We start from the raw sequence: 20,509 nt of genomic DNA on the forward strand, positions 1-20,509 counted from the left end.
AAACTTACTTCTATTTTCTTCCCTTTGTTCAAGTCTTATATTTCCTGTTCTGATTCCTGCTTTTGTCATTTTTATTTATTTTATTGCTGTTAATAAACTATAATAAAACTAAAATGAAACTATTAAGAAACGTTTAAATTTATTTCATAAACTAACTATTTCTCAAAGTGTTTTCTCCTTTTATTATTTCCAAAATAAATTCTCGCAAACAATTGAATTAAACTAATATAAAATAATGATGCAACTGTAAATCAACTTGAAAAACCATAACACTTAATTCAATTTAATATAGTTGTGGTCATTGTGTTTTTTCATCAGTTTTATTTGAATCAGATCAATTGAATTAATAGTTGTATTTTTATCGTTTTGGTTTCATTTTGGTTGTTTTGCGGTTTTGAAACGATCGCGGTATTTTCACCTTCATGGTTCGCTCTGTACAGCTGAAGGCTTAGTGCATGTGGTATTTTTGTAAATATTTGTATGTGGACTGTATAAATGTTTAATGGGCCGGCCCAAAGTATTTTTGTAATTTTTTTTCCTTTTTTGTATTTTTCTGTTTTTTTCCCTAATCTTTATTTATTTATTTATTTATTTATTTTTACTATTATTTTTGCTGAATAAGTATTTTGCTATTATTATTGGGTAATTTTATAAATTTTCAAATAGTAAAAGATAGACTAAAAAATTCTTTAAAAAACTAATACATAAGTAGTGTATGAGATTTAACCTTTTAGTAAGAGTTTAATCGAGTTATAATATATTTTTACTAATACTACATATTTTTTTTTTAGGAAATTACACTCTATACTTTTTTATATTGTCCTCTTTTATTTTTACCCTCTCTTTTAAAGTCTATCATTTTTATCTTTTTTTTTAAATATTATACTAATTTTGCTCATGTCACTTCAAAATACTCTCCATGTGATTCTCTTATGTCAAAGTATTTTGGGTACAATACATATAAAAATAGGTATATTTTAATTAAATATAAAATTAAAAGTAAATTTGATTAATTGATTAATGAAAGTGGTATTTTTCAACTTTCCCCTATTTTTTTTTAATAAACTTTTGTTTTACCTTTTATTTTACTACGTGTCTCTCTAGGGAGACTCTTATTCATTCTTATTGTATAAAAATGTGTAAAATTGTATGATGTAATGTGACATTTTTTTTTATTAAAAATACATTTTTTTCTCTCTCTTAGAGCATGACCGGTGCTAATTATATTCAAAGTAGCTAAAATGGTCTTATTTTTTATTTTTGACCAATTAAATTTAAGAAAAATATGTATAAAAAATTGGGCTACGGTGTTGTCAGTAGCTACCTTTTTCAAATATTTACGTAATTAAGCCTTCCACCTCACCAAGTTCACCCCACCACACTGACAAGCTATTCTTCAAATTATGATTTTCACTCAAAGATTTTCCCTTGATTATGACTTTCACCTAAATATTTTTCCTAGTTGAAGAACAAATGTTACAAATCTAAATATTATCCAGTATATTCCAATACATTTTAAATTTTTAGTTTTTTATTTTATTTTTTTTATATAATATATCGAAATAAATATATTCTACTATTAATGTAATCCATTATCATAAAAAATTATGTATCATTATCAAAATATTATAAATATTTTAACTAAACAAAAACTGCTTAATTTATAGCATGTTGAACACTCAAAATTACTCATCCAATCCATGCGGGACTAAGAAAAAGAGAATAAAAAGACTAATGTTTAATTATTTTGCAAAACTAAAATGTCATGCATGTAAGTAACAACTCAAATACTTTGGAGTTATTGACCACACTTTCTGATATCTTTATATTAGGTAACTAATTTGTATTTCGCGCATTTTTTCTTTTATAGTTATTCTAATTTTTTAGGTTGTTAATTTTGGTGTCAAAATTATTAACATAATATAAAATTAAAAAAATTAGAGGTAAAGTCGTATTTGCTAGACATGTAATTGAAAAAGATGAAGAATGTATTTGTATATGATCTCATTTTTTAATTTTTATGCAATGCTATAATTTTTTTCTTTTTCTTTATAAACGCTTTAAGAGTATATGAGAGGAAGTTAAGAGTAAGAGGTTAAATATGTTTTGAAAAGTAAGAAATAAACCATTATTAAAGTACTTTTTTCAAAATATTTAAAAAAATTCTTGAAAGTTTAATAGCGCTATTATTATCTGTACTCTACGTAAAGTAAAAAAATATTTTTGCAAATTGTGAACTACTTTTTTATCTTTACTCCAGCTTAATTTCTCAACTTTATATATATATATATATATATACTAGATTGAAGTTACGTGCAATTGCACGTATAACACGTATACTTAGTTATATTTTAGTTTTCTCTTTTATATATTATAATTTATAATTTATGATTTATAATTATTATAATATATAATATTATTGATAATTTTTTTTTTTTTGAAAGGATTGATAATTTTAGTGCACTTTTAGAATTTTTAAGTAAACAAACAATCTTATTTTAAAAAAAAAAAATTAATATATAATATAAAAGAAAAAGAAAAACAGTGTGTAAAGTTTCAAAAATAAATTCTTAATTTTTATTTATAATTTAAGATAATTATGAGAGGTGTTTCTAATCTTGTATTGCTTTAGTGACTAATCTTATTAGTATAATGAAACAATAATCAATAAATAATAGTAAATATTTCAGTAATTAACTCATTGAAATCTGCTAAGTAGATAAGCTCAAGAATAGTCATGTTATATAAAAATATTGTGCAAATTTGAGAAAATAATTATTTTCACCAGTGTCTCTCGGCACTGACAAGTCGAACTTTGTTCCTCTCTTCCAATCTGAACGCCACTTACCGTTAGATAACGGTTCCTCTTCGAGAGTACAAGAAAATTTTTCGAAATGCACTCTAGGAGACAATACTAATATCCCAATTGAATCGAAATTTTATTTTCTCATCACATATTAAATAATAGCTATACATTATACAATAGATATTTCTAAGTTGTTACACTATTTGCAAATTACTAATAAGCCTTATAGTATTTTCATAGTCTAACACTTTTTTACCATTTAAAATCACCTTATCCTTCAAGGTAGTAAAAGTAAAAAAAAAAAAAAGTCAATACAAATACAAAAATAAAAAATTAAAACTCATTTTAACCCACTTTTCAAGCCCATTGGACTTTTATGTTTAGTCCATGAAAGAAGTCTTCTTTTAGAATTATTTTATAAATATACAAAAATAACAAAAAAAAATATATATATATATACAAAAGATGTATGAAATTTTAAATAATTTAACCAATGATACCATTAATCACTTCCCCTCCCCCTTCTTTTAGAATTATCCCTTTCTTTCTCTGTTTTTTTTTTTTTTTTTGGTTTAAAAATCAGCCCAAGCCCAATAAGACTTCTAGGGTAAGACGTGAGTCTTCTTCTCCACATGACGAGACCGCCACTATGAAACTTGAAGCAACTCAACTCAATCAATGGATTAAATCCCTTCATTGACTCTATTGACCATCTTCTTGATTTTTCTGAAACAACATTTAGCTACATGGCAACTTAGAGTCAGATTACAAAACTTTAAGCTTGAAATAAATTGCAGCAACTGCAGGCACAATGTGAATGAAATTTCATAGAATTCGAAAGCTTGAATATACCTAAATAAATGTCTTTTGTTGAGAATCGCAGGCCATGTAAGTTCAGCCAAAGCACCAGACAAGCTGAGAAGTTCAAACAGTTTCTTGAATTTTGCAAAGAACAACCAGCCAGTGGTAAGTTACAAGTAATTTCATAACCATGCAAGTTGTGAAATTACTTGTACACTGTTGTGTACATATATCTCCTTGCGCCACATGACAGTGTTCTTCAACATGGTGAAAGCCTCCTTAACTTTGTAATCTCTGGCTCTCAGGAATTTCAAGAGGATCACGTCACTCCTGTCATCGGCGAGAAGGGGAACTCCCCACATCGAAACCTCCTCCGGTGGGACACACACTTCTTATTCTTCCTTTTCTTCTTCCTTCTTCTTCGGTTCCTCCGCTTCTGTTTTTGCTGATGAGCTTGCCTCGTCGATTGGGGCAGGGGTTACAGATACGACAGATTCTTCGATTGCTTCCACAGTCTTATCGCCATCGTCATCCACAGAAGCAACCTCGGTCACCACAACTACAACCTTCTCTTTCTCTTTCTCTGTTTCAACCTTCGAAGCCTCTCGATCAACAGTTTTCACCTCTATTTTTGCCTCTTCCTCCTTGGGAGGCTCTTGTTCGTCAGTTTTCTTCTCTGCTCATCAAAACAAAAAAAAAGCATTCAAAAATTGTTAGATTGAAAATTTTAGATTCAAGTGGAAACGATCACCATCGATTGAAAGAAAAACTCACCACTCAGAGTTGTTACCTATTAAAAATTTTAAAAAGAATGGCTGCGATCTTTAGGATGATGAATATTGAGAAATAATAAAGAGTCTCAATAGCGAGAATGAAGCCAAGAATATTGTAGTTCACGGTTGAGGAGTTAGAGTTAGGGTTTAATTTGTATTTTAGGAGCTTTATTTATATTTTTTAATAGTTAACGGGAGAGTTAACAGTAGAGTTAAATTTAACGGAATAAAAATTAAAAACTCCGTTAAACCAAGAATTTCTGTTAGATAGGCATTTTTAATATATAAAGATATATATATATATAATAATTTAAGCATTTTATTTAGACCTTATACAATACATTTTTATATAAGTTGAACACCATTTTTAATGTAGATTATTTGTATTAGAGTCTAATACTTTATGACATAATTTATAAATAATATCATCTTTAAAACAAAGAACTCTATAAACATTAAGATAAAGAAAAAAAAATTAAAAATACAAAAGAAACATTAGAATGAAGTAATTATTATTAAATTTAATCTTTTCTAATATGTTTTTCTAATACATATATAAATAGATCTGTGTAGTAATAATTCAATTAGTCAAAAAATATTTAGAAGCAATGAATTTTTTTTTATATAAGTATATAAATAATACAGTATTTATTATTATAGATTATACATAACATTGACAATTATTAGATTTCTAAAAAAAAACTTCTACTTAAGCAAGAGCATATAGATTAGATGAATTTTATTTTTTTTTTAGAAAAAAAAAAAGAAGTATAAGTAATTAATAGAATAAGACTAATTTAATCAATGAGAAAAAATACAAATTTTGGGCAAATTAAAATAACAAAAGAAAGTATTTATTTATAGTGTATGTGTAATTAGGGGTGTTCACAAAGTATCCAATCCAATTCAATCCGCACGATCCAATCCAATCCAATCCGAAAAATGCGAATATTCGCACTTGTGCGGATTGGATTGGATTGAAAAATCTAAAATCCGCACTTATGCGGATTGGATGTTGTTTGACCTCAAAAAGTAACTGATCCAATCCAATCCGCACTTAATTATATATATTTTTAAAAAATTATAATATGTAATATATATTAATTAAAAAAAGACACAAATTTCTAATTTCTTAATCTTTTTTAGTAATATATTGAGTTGGTGCATTTTATTTATTTTGTAATAAAAACACAAGAAAAATAATTCTTATTCACATAGACACATACACATAAAGTTTAAATATGTATAAACTAGCTTATTTATTTTAGTAATTAGATACATATATATTTTAGTGTAAATCTAAAGATAAGTATATATATATTGATATATATATATATATGTATATTGGTTTAATTTGTATATAAATAGAGATGGAAATAGATTATTATTGGAGATTAAGAAACAATAGTCTTTTTTTAATTTTTTTTCAATGAAATGTTAAATAATTTATTATTAAAAAAATAACCGATCTAAAATAACCGATCCAATCCGCACTATTGCGGATTAGATTGGATTGGATTTAAACTCTTATGCGGATCGGATTGGATCCAAAATATGAAATCCGCACTTAGTGCGGATTAGATGTTGTTTGACCAAAAAAGTACGAATTGGATCGGATGAACACCCCTATGTAATGTCTCACTATACTTTTTAAACAACGTAAAAAGTAAGCTTAGTTCAATAATATATTTTCTTAATATATTAACATGGTACTCTCAAAATATTATAAAAAATATAAAGAAAAACTTATAGAAAGCCACCTACACCTCTTATGTGTTTTCTTTTATATTAATATATAGATATAGATTGTTATATTAGTTTTTTTTTTCTTTATTTTTTCATTCTAATTTACCAATCTAAGTCTTGTTCATCTTCTTCTTCATTTTTTCTTTTTTCTTTTCTTATATTTTGTATTTAAAAGTTTACACATGTTTAAATTATAGGGGCTAACCTGACCGCGGAGCCCACTCTGGCCTCGCAGGGCGGGCCCCTGTGGTTAGGAACGGTTTCCTAGTTGGTTATTCTCCACTTTTGTTCAGTTTTTTTTTCAAACTCTATTTTCCCTCTACATTTTTCCCATCATTTGTTGTTGTTTTGTCCTATAAATACATTTCTCCTTTCTCTTCAATGACTGTTACCCATTCAAATTCTTCTTTCCCGATTGTCAAAAAACCCACAAAATACCTCAGAAAATATGACCTCGATCAGCCCTGGGAAAGAGGAATTTCAAAAACAATTCTCTTAGCCCTACTTCACTTTTTGCTACCAAACGAAAATCAGTTGGTGAATCAACGAAGAAGAAGAAATTCAAACATCCTCGACCTCTATTGGAAGATTCTAACTCGAACTTTGACCATGAGGATGAATATTTGGAGATGCCCAAAATTCATAAGGTAATTTGGTTATTTTTGTGTTCTTTTAGAGTTTTTATTTCCTTTATTTTTATTTGTAGATATCTGTGTTTGGGTTTTCTTATTGTTCAATGTTTAGTGTCTTATTTGTTTTTTTATATGTTTGATTATTTAGGATTAAATATGTATATTTATATTTTTGTTAATGAGTGTTTTAAGATTATTTTACTGTTGTTTTCTTACATTTCTTTATCATGTTTTCTAAATAGTCTAAAAGTCATATAAAGTATGTAAACAGAACAGTAACATCAATTTTTAATAGTAATAAAAAAATAATAAAATTTGTATGTAAGTTCTTTTCTTTAGTATCATATGCTCCAATATATGTTCAGTTTTCTTTCGTTGTTCCACTGTTGTTTTTTAGTTATTTTGGTTCTTTTTATTTTTGATGTCTTCTCCTGCATGTTATCTTGTTGTGCCCTAGCTCCCCACATTTGTTGCATTTGTTATGTTATTTTTTTTTCAGCCAGCTTCCATCCTTTTTTTTTTTTGTCTTCTAGATTTCACATTTTCAATGGGAGACAAGACTATTACGTTTTTCACATTTTCTGGTACATCCTACTCACTTTGGTATCCCATTGTGTATGGTGTTCCTTCATGAGTTGCTAGTCAATTTTTCTTAGTGTAGTAATCTAAACAGAGCTTGTGTATAGAAAAGTAACTTGTCCATTTCTGATTATGTTGACAAGATCAAATCTGTGTGTGACTCTTTGGCCATTGCTAGACATCCTGTTACTGATTTTGATCTAATTTTACACCTGCTTAATGGACTTGGTCCCGAGTTTGATTCTGTTGTGTCCATTATCACTTCTCAAAGTGAAACTCTTTCACTGAAGAAGTTTAGGCTCTCTTGATGTCTCATGAGTCAAGATTAGAAAGACACTCTATTGTCTTGGATCTTTCAACAAAAATGGCAGCTAATCTTACCTTGGGATCAAGAAATGGAACATACAAACCTTTCAATGGTTTAGGAAGAGGTCAAGGATCTGAAAATGCACCAAGATTTCCAATCGTGGAAATGGACCTCTACTTGTCAACAACAGACCTCTTTGTCAAGTTTGCATGAGATTTGGGCACACTCGTGCAACTTGTCTCTATAAGTTTGATAGAAACTGGGTTACTCCAAAGGCGTCTACTCCTCAGCCTCAAGCTAATCTTACAGAGAAATCTCTCAATTATGATCCTCAAGCTTTTGTGGCTCAAACAGTGCCAGACTTTGGTGATGATGTTGGGTGGTATGTGGATACAGGTGCAACTAATCATATAGCACACTCAATTAAAAATCTTGAATCTGTCATCCCCTATTCTAGTCATGAAGCTGTTGTTGTGGCTAATGGTAAGAAATTAGTTATTTCTAACATTAGTACAACTACTCTTCCCTCAAATTCTTATTCTTTAAATCTAAATTCAGTCTTACAAATTCCTACCATAACTAAATACTTGGTTAGTGTCTCCAAACTTACTAATGATAAGCATATTTTCTTAGAATTTCATAAAATGTGTTGTTTTGTTAAGGACAAGAAAACAGGGGCAGTCCTGCTTAAAGGGAAAATCAAAGATGGTCTCTATCTCTTAGGAGATGATAGCTTGAGTCTTTGCAACAAAGCTTTACAGGTGCATCTTGCAACTTCAGGTAGTCATTCCAAGTTTAGGTTGTGTCATTCTAAGTTCTGTAATCAATGTTGTACTCAGGTTGATTCTTCAACCTTTACTTGTACTGAACAAAATAATAAAAAGCCCTCTATTGCCTATTCTGATGTCTTTAATTCTATTGTTTTGCTTTCACCAACTGTTAACGACATAAATGTTTGGCATACTAAACTTGGTCCCCTGCCCCTCACACTCTAAGCAAAATTTTAACTAAAGCTAATATATCATGTTCCCTTAAAAATCTAAATTTTGCAAAAGCTTGTTAATTAGGCAAAAGTCATAGGCTGCCATTTCCATTGTCTCAATCTTAAGCTAATCAACCACTTGCACTTGTGACACTGATTTATGGGGTCCTTTCCATATTCTATCAAAAGAAAACTACAAATATTACATTGTCTTTGTAGATGATTATAGTAGGTTTTCTTGGATCTTTCCTCCCACTTTAAAATCTCAAGCCTTTGAAACCTTTATCAAGTTCAAAAGTCTCGTAGAAAAATAGTTTAATTTACCAATCAAAGCTGTTCAAGCTGATGGAGGAGGAGACTATAGACCTTTTGAAGGATTTCTAGCTGACCAAGGTATTTTGTTTAAACAACCTTGCCCTCATACTCATGAATAAAATGGTAGAGTTAAAAGAAAACATAGACAAATAACTGAAACTGGTTAACTCTCTTAGCTCAAGCTGGTCTTGATCTCTCTTATTGGTGGTTTGCCTTTCAGTGTGCTACTCACTCAATTAATAGAATGCTTACACCTGTGCTTGGCAATCTTAGTCCATTTGAGTTTTGTTTAATGAAATTCTAGATTATCATGTTCTTAAACCATTTGGTTGTGCTTGTTATCCACATTTAAGGCCCTATCATCATCATAAGCTTGAATATAGATCTGAAGAGTATTTGCTCCTTGCATATTCTCCAAAACACAAAGGCTATTTGTGTGAAAATGCAGTTGGAAGAATTTTCATAGCCAGGAATGTTGTTTTTTATGAGCTATCATTCCCTGCTTCTAAGGTTTCAGCTTCTTCATCCAAGGTAATATCTAAAACCACAACTTGTCCTACTATGCATTTCTTTACTAGTTTTCAGCATGCCTCACCTGAGTTTGTTGTTGAGCCATCTGGTCCAACATCAGTTGCTCCTGCTATAATTTCTAGTGCAAATGAATCTGCTCATAACACACCTATTGCTGCAACTAAGAGAGCTGATTCTGCTATTGTTGATGTTCCAGAAGCACCAATTACTTCAGCTGCTTCAGCAACACATGTTACACCGAAAAACGAAAGAGCAACTTCTGATGTTGCAGATGCTCCAGAATCACTTTGCTGCAGCTACACCAGTTACACTAGGTGATAACTTGGATCCAGATATTGCAACATCTCACTTATCTGCTAGGGCTGTTCAAAAAATTTTACAAATTACCCAACCCGAATAAACGACCTAAACCAAACTGAATAAACTGACAAAAAATACAACCCGAATAACTTTACGGAAAATTCAAACTGCCCAATGAATATATTGGGCGGGTTGAATATTTTTCTAACCCGCCCAAATAACCCGAACAAACTGAATAAACAAATTTACATATTTTTTACTAAAATTATCTATAATATAATATATAAATTACGTTTAATTGTTAAACTATTTTACATTTAAAATTTGTATTTTATAGTATTTAATTTGAAATTTAAAATTTAAAATTGATAATTTTGATTGTATTTGAATATTGAAGTTGAAATTTAGAATTTACATATAAGTATATTTTTTTTATTCTATTTTTAAAAAAATGTTGTTTAATACTTTAATGTTTATTCAATTTATATTTATTTTTTAACATTAATTTAAACTATAAATATTTTAATCTTGAAGGCCTATACTATACATTTATTTTTTCAAATCAATTATTTGAACACAAAAGACTAATAATAATGAAAAAAATAAAAAATAAAGATCGGTTTAAACGGGTTAACCCGACCAAACCGACAAAAATCATTAGGTGGGTTACACTTTTTTTATTTTTTCATTAGACGGATTACAAATAGATATTTGCAACCCGACATTTATATTGGGCTGGTAAAAATACGCTATAACCCGACTAAATCGACCTATGTACACCCCTATTATCTGCTACAGGTCTTCCTCTATCCAATACTGTTGAAAACACTGCAAACACATCTTTGCAGCATGATGTTCCAGTGGTTCCATCTGGCTCTACAGTTGCTATTCCACTTCCTCGAACACATTCTATGATCACCAGATCTTTGAAAGGCATTTACAAGCCTAAAGTTTATATGGCAACTAAGCATAGACTGTCTTAATCTTTGCTACCTCGAGAACCAAAATCTATGAAATCTGCTCTCAAAGATCTAGTGTGGAATGGTTCACTAGCAAAAGAGTTTTATGCTCTTAATTCTCAAGGTACTTGGACATTAGTTCCTTATAAGCCTCACATGGTTCTAATAGACAATAAGTGGGTGTTTAGAGTGAAGTTAAATGCTAATGGAATCCTTGATAAGTACAAATCTCGATTGGTCGCCAGAGGGTATCTTCAACAGTCATGCATTAATTTTAAGGACACCTTCAGTCCTGTAGTAAAACCAGTTACAGTTAGATTAGTTCTCACTTTAGCTGTAACTTTTAATTGGGAAGTAAGGTAATTGGATGTCTCTAATGCCTTTCTTCATGGTGATCTTTATGCGACTGTATACATGACTCAACAAAAAAGCTTTGTAGACCCTTAACATCCTCATCATGTCTGCAAATTGAACAAAGTCATTTATGGTTTAAAGTAGGCACCTAGAGCTTGGAATGACAAGCTTAAAATAACACTCTTTAGCTGGGTTCAAGGCTTCTTGAGCTGATACATCTCTTTTTGTTTATGGATCAGGTTCTACTCAAATCATTCTACTAGTTTATGTAGATAATATTTTAGTTACAGGACCTAATTCAACTCTTTTACAACAGTTTATTGGTGATCTCAATGCTACATTTTCACTCAAAGATACGAGAGTTGTTCATTATTTTCTTGGAGTGGAAATACATAGAGATTCTAAAGGCATGTCTTTGTCTCAAAGTAAAGATATCACAGATCTCCTTGTCAAAGTGCACTTGGATGGTGCTAAGACTTGCTCAAGCCCCACTAGCAGTTCTCATGAGCTAGCTCTAACTGAAGGAACACCCTTTGAAGATAAAACACTATATCGAAGCACTCTTGGAGCACTTCAATACTTGACATTAACTAGACTAGATGTTGCCTTCATCATCAATAAGCTCTCTCAATTCATCCATGCTCCAACCAATGTACATTGGGAAGCCTCTAAAAGACTCCTTCGATACATTTCAAATATTTAAGTAATTAATCCCTCCACCTCACTAAGTTGACCCCACTACACTCACAATCTATTCTCCAGTATATTCCAATACATTTCAAATATTTAGTTTTTTATTTTATTTTTTTTATATAACATATGGAAATAAATATATTCCACTATTAATATAATCTACTATTATAAAAAATTATGTATCTTTATCAAAATATTATAAATATTCTAACTAAACAAAAATTGCTTAATTTATAGCATGTTGAACACTCAAAATTACTCATCCAATCGATGCGGGACTAAAAAAAAGAGAATAAAAAGACTAATGTTTAACTATGTTGCAAAACTAAAATATCATGCATGTAAGTGACAACTCAAATACTTTGGAGTTATCGGCGACACTTTCTGATATCTTTATATTAGGTAACTAATTTGCACTTCGCGCATTTTTTCTTTTATAGTTATTGTAATTTTTTAGGTTGTTAATTTTTGTGCCAAAATTATTAACATAATATAAAATTAAAAAAATTAGAGTTAAAGTCGTATTTGCTAGACATGTAATTGAAAATGATGAAAAATGTATTTGTATAGATTCTAGTGTCAGATCATATTTTTTAATTTTTATACAATGCTATAATTTTTTCTTTTTCTTTGTAAACGCTTTAAGAGCATATGAGAGGAAGTCAAGAGTAAGTTAAATATGTTTCGAAAAGTAAGAAACAAACCATTATTAAAGTACTTTCTCCAAAATATATAGAAAATCTTTGAAAGTTTAATAGCGCTTCTATTATTTGTACTCTACGTAAAGTAGAAAAATATTTTTGCAAATTTCGAACTACTTTTTAATCTTTACTTCAACTCAATTTCTCGATTTTATATATACATACATATATAATTGTTGGAATTTATTTTACCAGGATCTTAGATCTACTCACAAGTATGTTTATTAACATCCTAAATATGAACTTTCTAAAACGATAAATTAAACACATATAAAGTTTAAGAAACCTTACATTGGGTGCAGCGGAATATAATGACTCCTTCCGTTCAGATATCTAGCCCTTGATTCCTTTCTGTAGCAGAGCATTATCAATATCTGAACCTGGATCTCTTTCTCTGAATCTTTGATGCTGAAACTCCTTTGCTGATGATCTTTCTTCACGATCTTCCTCACTATGATTGAGGTATCACTTGATGTGTGTGGGCACTACTGTAATCACTAAGGATTTCGAAATTCTCAAGAGGGAAGAGAAGAAGTGACAAATTAAAGATAGGGAGAGAGAAGGCTCAGGTTTTTCTCTGAAGGAAAAATAGAAAATTTAAGTGTAAATTTCCTGAAGCCTTCACTATCTATTTATAGCATTCCACTAGGGTTAGGTTTGAATTATTTGGCATTAAAATAATGAAAAAATCAGTTTAAATTTCCTACAAAAGTGGCTGGCCCTACACTTAGTGGATTGGGCCTTGCTTTTTGCAATTTTGCAATTTTAACACCTTTTGTATCTGATTTTCTCAAAAATACCAATTTCCTAATTCAACCATTTAAATGCCAATTCTAACTATTTAATAACTATAAATAATTATTAAATAATATTGTCATTTATCATATTTATTAATTGAACCATACAAAGTATCATAATTAACAAATATGCCCCTATAAACTCTTTCTTTACAATTTCGCCCTTACTTAGTGAAAAATTCACAAATAGACATAGTCTAATTTGAGAATTATAATTGATTAATCAAAACCAATTACATGAGTCTTACAAGCAATATTATCTCAACTAGTGGGGGGACCATGGGTCTATATAACCGAGCTTCCAATAAGTAGATCAAGAATTTAGCACTAAAATTCACTAACTTATTAATTCTTCGTTGAATCCACGCATAGAACTTAGAATTGCACTCTCAGTATATAGAATGCTCTATATGTTCCACCATATAGACACATCATTAGTTATCCATTGTTATAATCCTAATGTGATCAATGATCCTCTATATGAATGATCTACACTGTAAAGGGATTAAATTACCGTTACACCCTACAATGTATTTATTCCTTAAAACACTTGACCCCGTATAAATGATATTTCAGCTAATGTGAAATGAGTACTCCACCATTTATGTTCGTTTGGTCAAGCTCGAAGGAGATCATCCTTTGCTTACTATTCGCCTGATAGAAGCTATAGATTCCATGTTTATGATAGCGCTCCCACTCAATTGCACTACCGTGTTCCCAAAATGTACGTATCACCCTGACCTAAAAGTAGGCTTAACTAACAAATCAAAGAACACGAATAGCCTTTCAAGATTGAGCCTAATCATATCAGGATTAAGATCATTTGATCTAGGATCAACTAGGCGATATTGACTTGAATAGATATTACGGTAAGTTTTAATAAATCTAAGTCAAAGTTCAATATCGGTCCCTTCCGATGCATACTCCATGCATCCAACTCCGAGCTTTACTTTAACCAATGCTCTGGAAAGAACATAGTATTTCTCCAAATACAAGTAAACTCTTATTGTAGATTATCATATCAGTAAAACCCTATGTCTGATAAATCTAGGAAACTTTATTCACATAGTCATGTTTACTTTCCAATGTGTTGACGACACAATAAACAGGATCAAGTATGTGAAAAGGGTTTCATATGAATTTATACATTATGTACATATAATCATGAAATAAATCATGTGAACCATGCAACATTAAATGTTATTTCGATCTATATTAATAAGTAAATCGATTATATTGAAATGAGTTTTATTTAGGGCATAAAACCCAACAAACTCCCACTTGCACTAATATAAAACAAAAAGTGCGTTTCAAATAATCTCAACACCTTGATATACAAATCAAGTGTAGTAGTAGTAAACTCCTCGTAATAGGATCTGAAAGGTTGAATTAACCACAACCTTTTCTCCACCATTACTCTTCCTTTAATCACAAAATCATTGATAATGTGAAATTCCTCTCTATATGTCTACTCTTTTTGGGATACTGGATTCTATACCTTTGGCAACTACTTTTGGTTAATCAGGAAATTAACACTAGTAGTTTAAGGCAATTTGGAATGGTGCCAAAGATGTATAGAACTTTCCTTAGACCTGAATAAGTAACTTTCCCCAGCAAACTTTAACATTCAAATTCGTTTCTGGTAGACTTAGAGACTTCAGATAGGTTTTTACACTTCTCCAAAATCACTATTCCACCCCCAGAGTAATCACCATCTTATCAGAAAGATTTTCTAGCACAAAGGCAAATTTCAAAATCTGATATGGTGTAGTCTAAGAGTTTTAAACACACCCTTATAGACTAACATATAGTTCCTCTTCTTAATCTTAAAATTTACTTGATTGTCTTCCAATGTTCTTCTCCCCGGATTAATCGATACCTACTCATTACTCCCACTCAACACAGTGTCCTGTCTAAGGCATACAAAAGCATATCTAAGACCTCTCACTGTTGATATAAGAAATTCTTTCATGGCTTTATCTTTTATGGAATAGTTAAGACTTTTCCTTAGATAAATAAAATCTATACCTAAGAAGTTGTGAAGCTTCTATAGATAGCCATTAGAAAGAAAATGCTTCAGCATCTTACTAAAGTAAGTTGCTTGCATTAGAGTAAGTAATTACTGTGTATACCACAAGCCATAGGTTTAGATAAACTCAAACCTATAATACTAGGAACAGGAAGTTTTGTTAAGTCCATTGAATGGACTTATAAACGAAAATTTCCTTTTATGTCCTTGTAATAGAAAACTTTAGGTTATTCCATGTGAATGGATTAAACCATAGTTCTATTGGCTTTCTTCTTAGTTTCTTATCTTGACAATCCATTACTTGTTTAAACTCACAATGGATTTTAATCATTAGTGTCTCCCAAGTCATAAGAAGGTGAATTCCTAGAAACTCTCCCACTACGACAAGGTACAATGAATTATGTCGAAGAAAACTAAATGGTATTGATCTCTTCGGTTGTGACAAGACAACAATGGGATCATCATATGTTATATAAGATGATAGAACACTTTTGGAATCAAGAATTAAATATCTCCTTTATTTGCTACTTGTTTTTCAGACTTAGTCATTTTCTTAGAAAAGTAGTATTTGTTTGATCAAACACTTTCTTATCTATTGATTATGGGATGGTCCACCCCTAATCACTTAGAATAGCTAACAAACCATGGTTAACAGTTCTAGCTTTTCTTAAGATTTTGATTAGGTCATCCATGAATCTAGTAATGATTTACATTAAGTACCCAACCATTACATCATTCTGAAATTGTATTACCATAGAAGGATTTAGGCAACGACTAGTAACTAATCATCCATATGCAACTCGAAATTTCTGGGGAGGTAAGTTTGGATATAATTCAAAAATCAATTTAATGATCTTTGAATCCGCATATCTACTAACTATTTCTCCACCCCTATCAGCCCGCAAGATCTTTAACCACTTACCTTAATGGTTTTAACCATTGCTAGAAATTAATGAAAATTTTCAAATATTTCAAATTTCTTGCTAAAAGGTATAATCTGTAGTTATCGTTTGAAGAATACAACGAAAAACTCATATCCACCCCCGAATGTACATCCATCTCTGCGAATGAGATGAACTACTTTCAAAGGATATAGGCATATTAACTCTTGCGCAGAGATTGATCTTGTCAAATCCACTATGAACAAGATACAAATGCCATAGATTAAAAAAAAATGTGGTAGTGTCTTTTGATGACATAGGTTTAGTTACATCAAAGAATTCTTAGAATAGTGCATGTGGATCCTGGTCACAGAATACCTAACTCATATTCCATACAAACTTTGAATCCATTAATAGAAGATGGATATTAAACACTTGAGAAAGTGTAACTGTATTGTATCTGGAATTAGAAATATAAGAAAATTTCTGTTTGGATTCTAAAATTAAAGTCAAAGACTTAAATTCAACCAAATATAATGAGTAATTCTTTCTTGGACCACCACTACTAATTAAACTCTAAGTCAGATTTGCCCATACAAGTAGGAGATTTCTAAGATTGAGGATTTATATCAATTGGGAATAGAATTTCGGATTATAATCATATACGTCATTTAATTTCTTAAGAGAAAATATAGAATGACATGAAGTGATTTATAGACCATTCATCCAATGATATGTTTCTCAAGCTAATTCGAAATGAATAAGCTAAGAGGAATTAGGATAATTTCGTTTAAAATAAGAATCCAACGATGCTTCGATTAGCGAAAGACAAAGTAATCTTATTTATGTAATCTTCTTGTTTCATATTGTAAAAATACTAGTCTAAGGTGTCATCAATTGATGAACGCTAGATGTCGCATATACAATACTTATCTTTCGAGATCTTACACTATTATGTATGTCTAATGGTAAAAATCCATTAGGGATTTATCTCATTAGAAAAACAAACATGTTAGACCAACAATGAAGATTCGAAATTAAACTACAACTTAATAACATGTAAAAATAACATGGTTCAATATAAATTCATACACAATTCAGAAATTATAAACATATAGCAAGTAGGAATGACTAGTGAAAATACTAAAACATACAATCCTATATAATTTCCAAGGTTTTCAACAAACTGATACAGTGTCCCGGTAGGCGAGAGTCAAAGCATCATTTATTGAATAGAGTTGTCAGCTCATCTAAAATAGAAACCATTCTAGCAACCTTTTATTCGATCAAAATAAGAATCCAACGTTGTCCCGGTAGGCGAGAGTCAAGGTTATTCTCATTTCATGAGCCTCTACCATTGTTTCATGTTTCATAAGTTTATCTCTAAGTAGTCACCGTAGGGGAGAGTCTAATAGAGACGAAAACTTACAAAACACTTATCAAATGAAATCTTACGGTGTTAAATGCGTTCAACGAATAACCATCCATAGGGGGACGAAGTCTAGCGTCTCGAGGTTATATTGAAAACATTTAACTTTTGTAAGACCAACAATGGAGATCGAATATCTTAATAATAATCAAGCTCATTATTTAAAGTGAGTTGTATTTTCTTTGATTCTCTTTATTTATTCTATTTATTTTAAATATATATTTATTTAATAAAAATTTCCAATTTAGAATGAAAAATTCTAAATATAAATTTTAATTTAATATTTATAAATTTTACTTAGATGGATATGAAAATAACATGAATTATTTCCATCTTAGTAATAATTTCCAATAAATATTTAGAAAAATATTTAATTTAAGTTGTTACAAAATTAATTTAAATTAATTTACAACTCAAATTTAATTTTCTATAAATATATATTGCATTTCGAAAAATTAAAGTATATAAGAATACAATTTTCGAAAAATGCATATTAAAATAAAAAATAAATCCTGGAAAAATTATTCTAATTTAATGTTGGCTTAAAATTAATTAATAAAATTAATTTACAACAAAAAATAAAATTTTCATATTTAATTAAATATATAAGAAAAATTTCAAATATTTAAGTATGATGATGAAAATCAACTTAAATATAAATTTTCTATTTAATTAAATACACTAGAAAAATACTTCAAGCAAAAATATCATCTATCTAGATTTTCCTTTGACTAATTAATTCAATTTCTAATAATATACTTTAATTCAATTTATTTTAAATTAATCAATAAATGAAAAGATCATTGATTTAAGTTGATCCAAGAATTAATTAAAATAAATAATTAATTTACAACTTAATCTATTTTCCAAGATAAAATTCGAAATTCTAGCATTTAAGAAATGCAATTTCAAAAATTGATTAATAAAATTAAAAAAAAATATATTTTGAAAATTATTTAAATTTAGTTGAAAAATTAAATTTCAACTAAAAATAATTTTCTATTTAATTAAATGTCATGAAAAAGAAATATTTAAGTATGATGATAAAAATCAACTTAGATATTTAATTTTCAAATTAATTAAATGTATTAAATTCAAGAAATAAATAATTAAGTGTAGAGAAGGCTTAATTATTAATTTCTAGTTTAATACTAGGAAAAATATACTTAAAATAAATTGTACCAAAATTAATTAAATAATTAATTTCACAATTTATAATATTTTCCTATTTAATATTAGAAATAATAAGTAGTCTAGAAATAACTATCTAGAAAATATCTTATTTGACTAAGTATCTTTTCCACAAATTTTGAAAAAATATCTAATTTAAGTTGTATTAGAAAAAATCTAGAACTTAAATATTTTTCAAATTTAAATTTAATTAAATATCAAAAATTAAGTTGTAACCACTTAATTTGAAAATATTCCATTTTAAGTTAATATTCGAAAAGATATTAACTTAAAAAATATCTAAAGAATCTTAATAACCAATGCCTAAAATTCCTCAACTTAATTTTGAAATTTGAAATTCAAAAGATATTCAGATTTAAGTTGGTTAGTTGTAGATAACTAAATATCAACTTAAATAAGAATATTTAATGAAAAATTTAAATTAAGTTCCAGAAAGAATCTAGATGGTTATAATTCTATATTTAATTAAATACAAGAAAATACATATAGTTTAGCTTAGAATAAAAAATTCTTTAAACTATAATTTTCTTAAATTAATTTCAAAATAAATGAAATTAATTATGTTGCTAATCAATTTTAATTAGGTTAAACTAGTGTAATTAACCTAGTACAGTCATTCAAATCAGGCAAATGGGCCTTCACAATTGGGGTGGTTTGTGTGAGGGAGTCTTTGGGTTCAGTATGTCGTACCCACTTCTATGGCTCCCAACTCTCACACAAGGCCCAAAAGAGAGGAATTTAACCTTAATAAGAACAACTGTTATTAATTGAATAGGCCCAAAAACTAAATGGGCCTAAATAAATTCTATCAAAAACTATGATAATTTATTTTAGCAACAACAACCTATATGTATCTATAATCAAATTAAACACATAGGCTCACACAGGCACACTTTGGATGGGTCCTATCATGTTGCTAGGTCATACACAGATGAAAGAAGATTGTAAATATACCTGTTACAAATTATTATCTTGACGAGGAGCCATCGGATCATTAGATACGGCAAAAAGTAACCATGGCTATTTGCAATCAAGTAATAATAGGTTTTAAAAACTTACACATAAGCTAAAACACATACTCCTGCAACAAGGTTAGTTGGATAGTTGGATGTAGGATTTATTTAATTTTAAATTAAATATTTAATTTCGAAAATAATTAATTAAATAAAAAAATAATTTTTCGAAAAATTTAAAAAAAATTTGAAAAATTCGAAAATTTTTTAAAAAATTTAAATTTAAAATTAAACCTACAATTTTTGAAAAATTAGGTTTCAACCAACCTAAATATCATTTCAAAAAAAAATTTGCTAACTACTTTTAAATTTTAAATGTTATTTTATAAATAAAAATTAAATAAAAAATTAAAAAAGATAAATAAATATCTTTTTCAAATTTTAAATGTAATTTAAATAAATAAAATAACAAAATTTAAAAAAATTAGCAAAATATCTTATATCATTTAAAAATTACATGATTATAAATATCTTATTTTAAATTTAAATATGGTCAAAATATCTAAAAAGATTTAATTAAAAAATCTTAAAAGATAAGATATTTTTAAAATATCTTAAAAGATATTATAAATATCTTAAAATATCTGACCTTAAATTTAAAAAAAAAATATAATCAAATTTAAAAATAAGATAGATTTTTAAGCAAAAAGATAAATACTAATTCTATTCAAATTCAAATTACACTAATAT

Source organism: Cannabis sativa, chromosome X (assembly GCF_029168945.1).
Source record: "Cannabis sativa cultivar Pink pepper isolate KNU-18-1 chromosome X, ASM2916894v1, whole genome shotgun sequence".
Lineage (NCBI taxonomy): Eukaryota > Viridiplantae > Streptophyta > Magnoliopsida > Rosales > Cannabaceae > Cannabis > Cannabis sativa.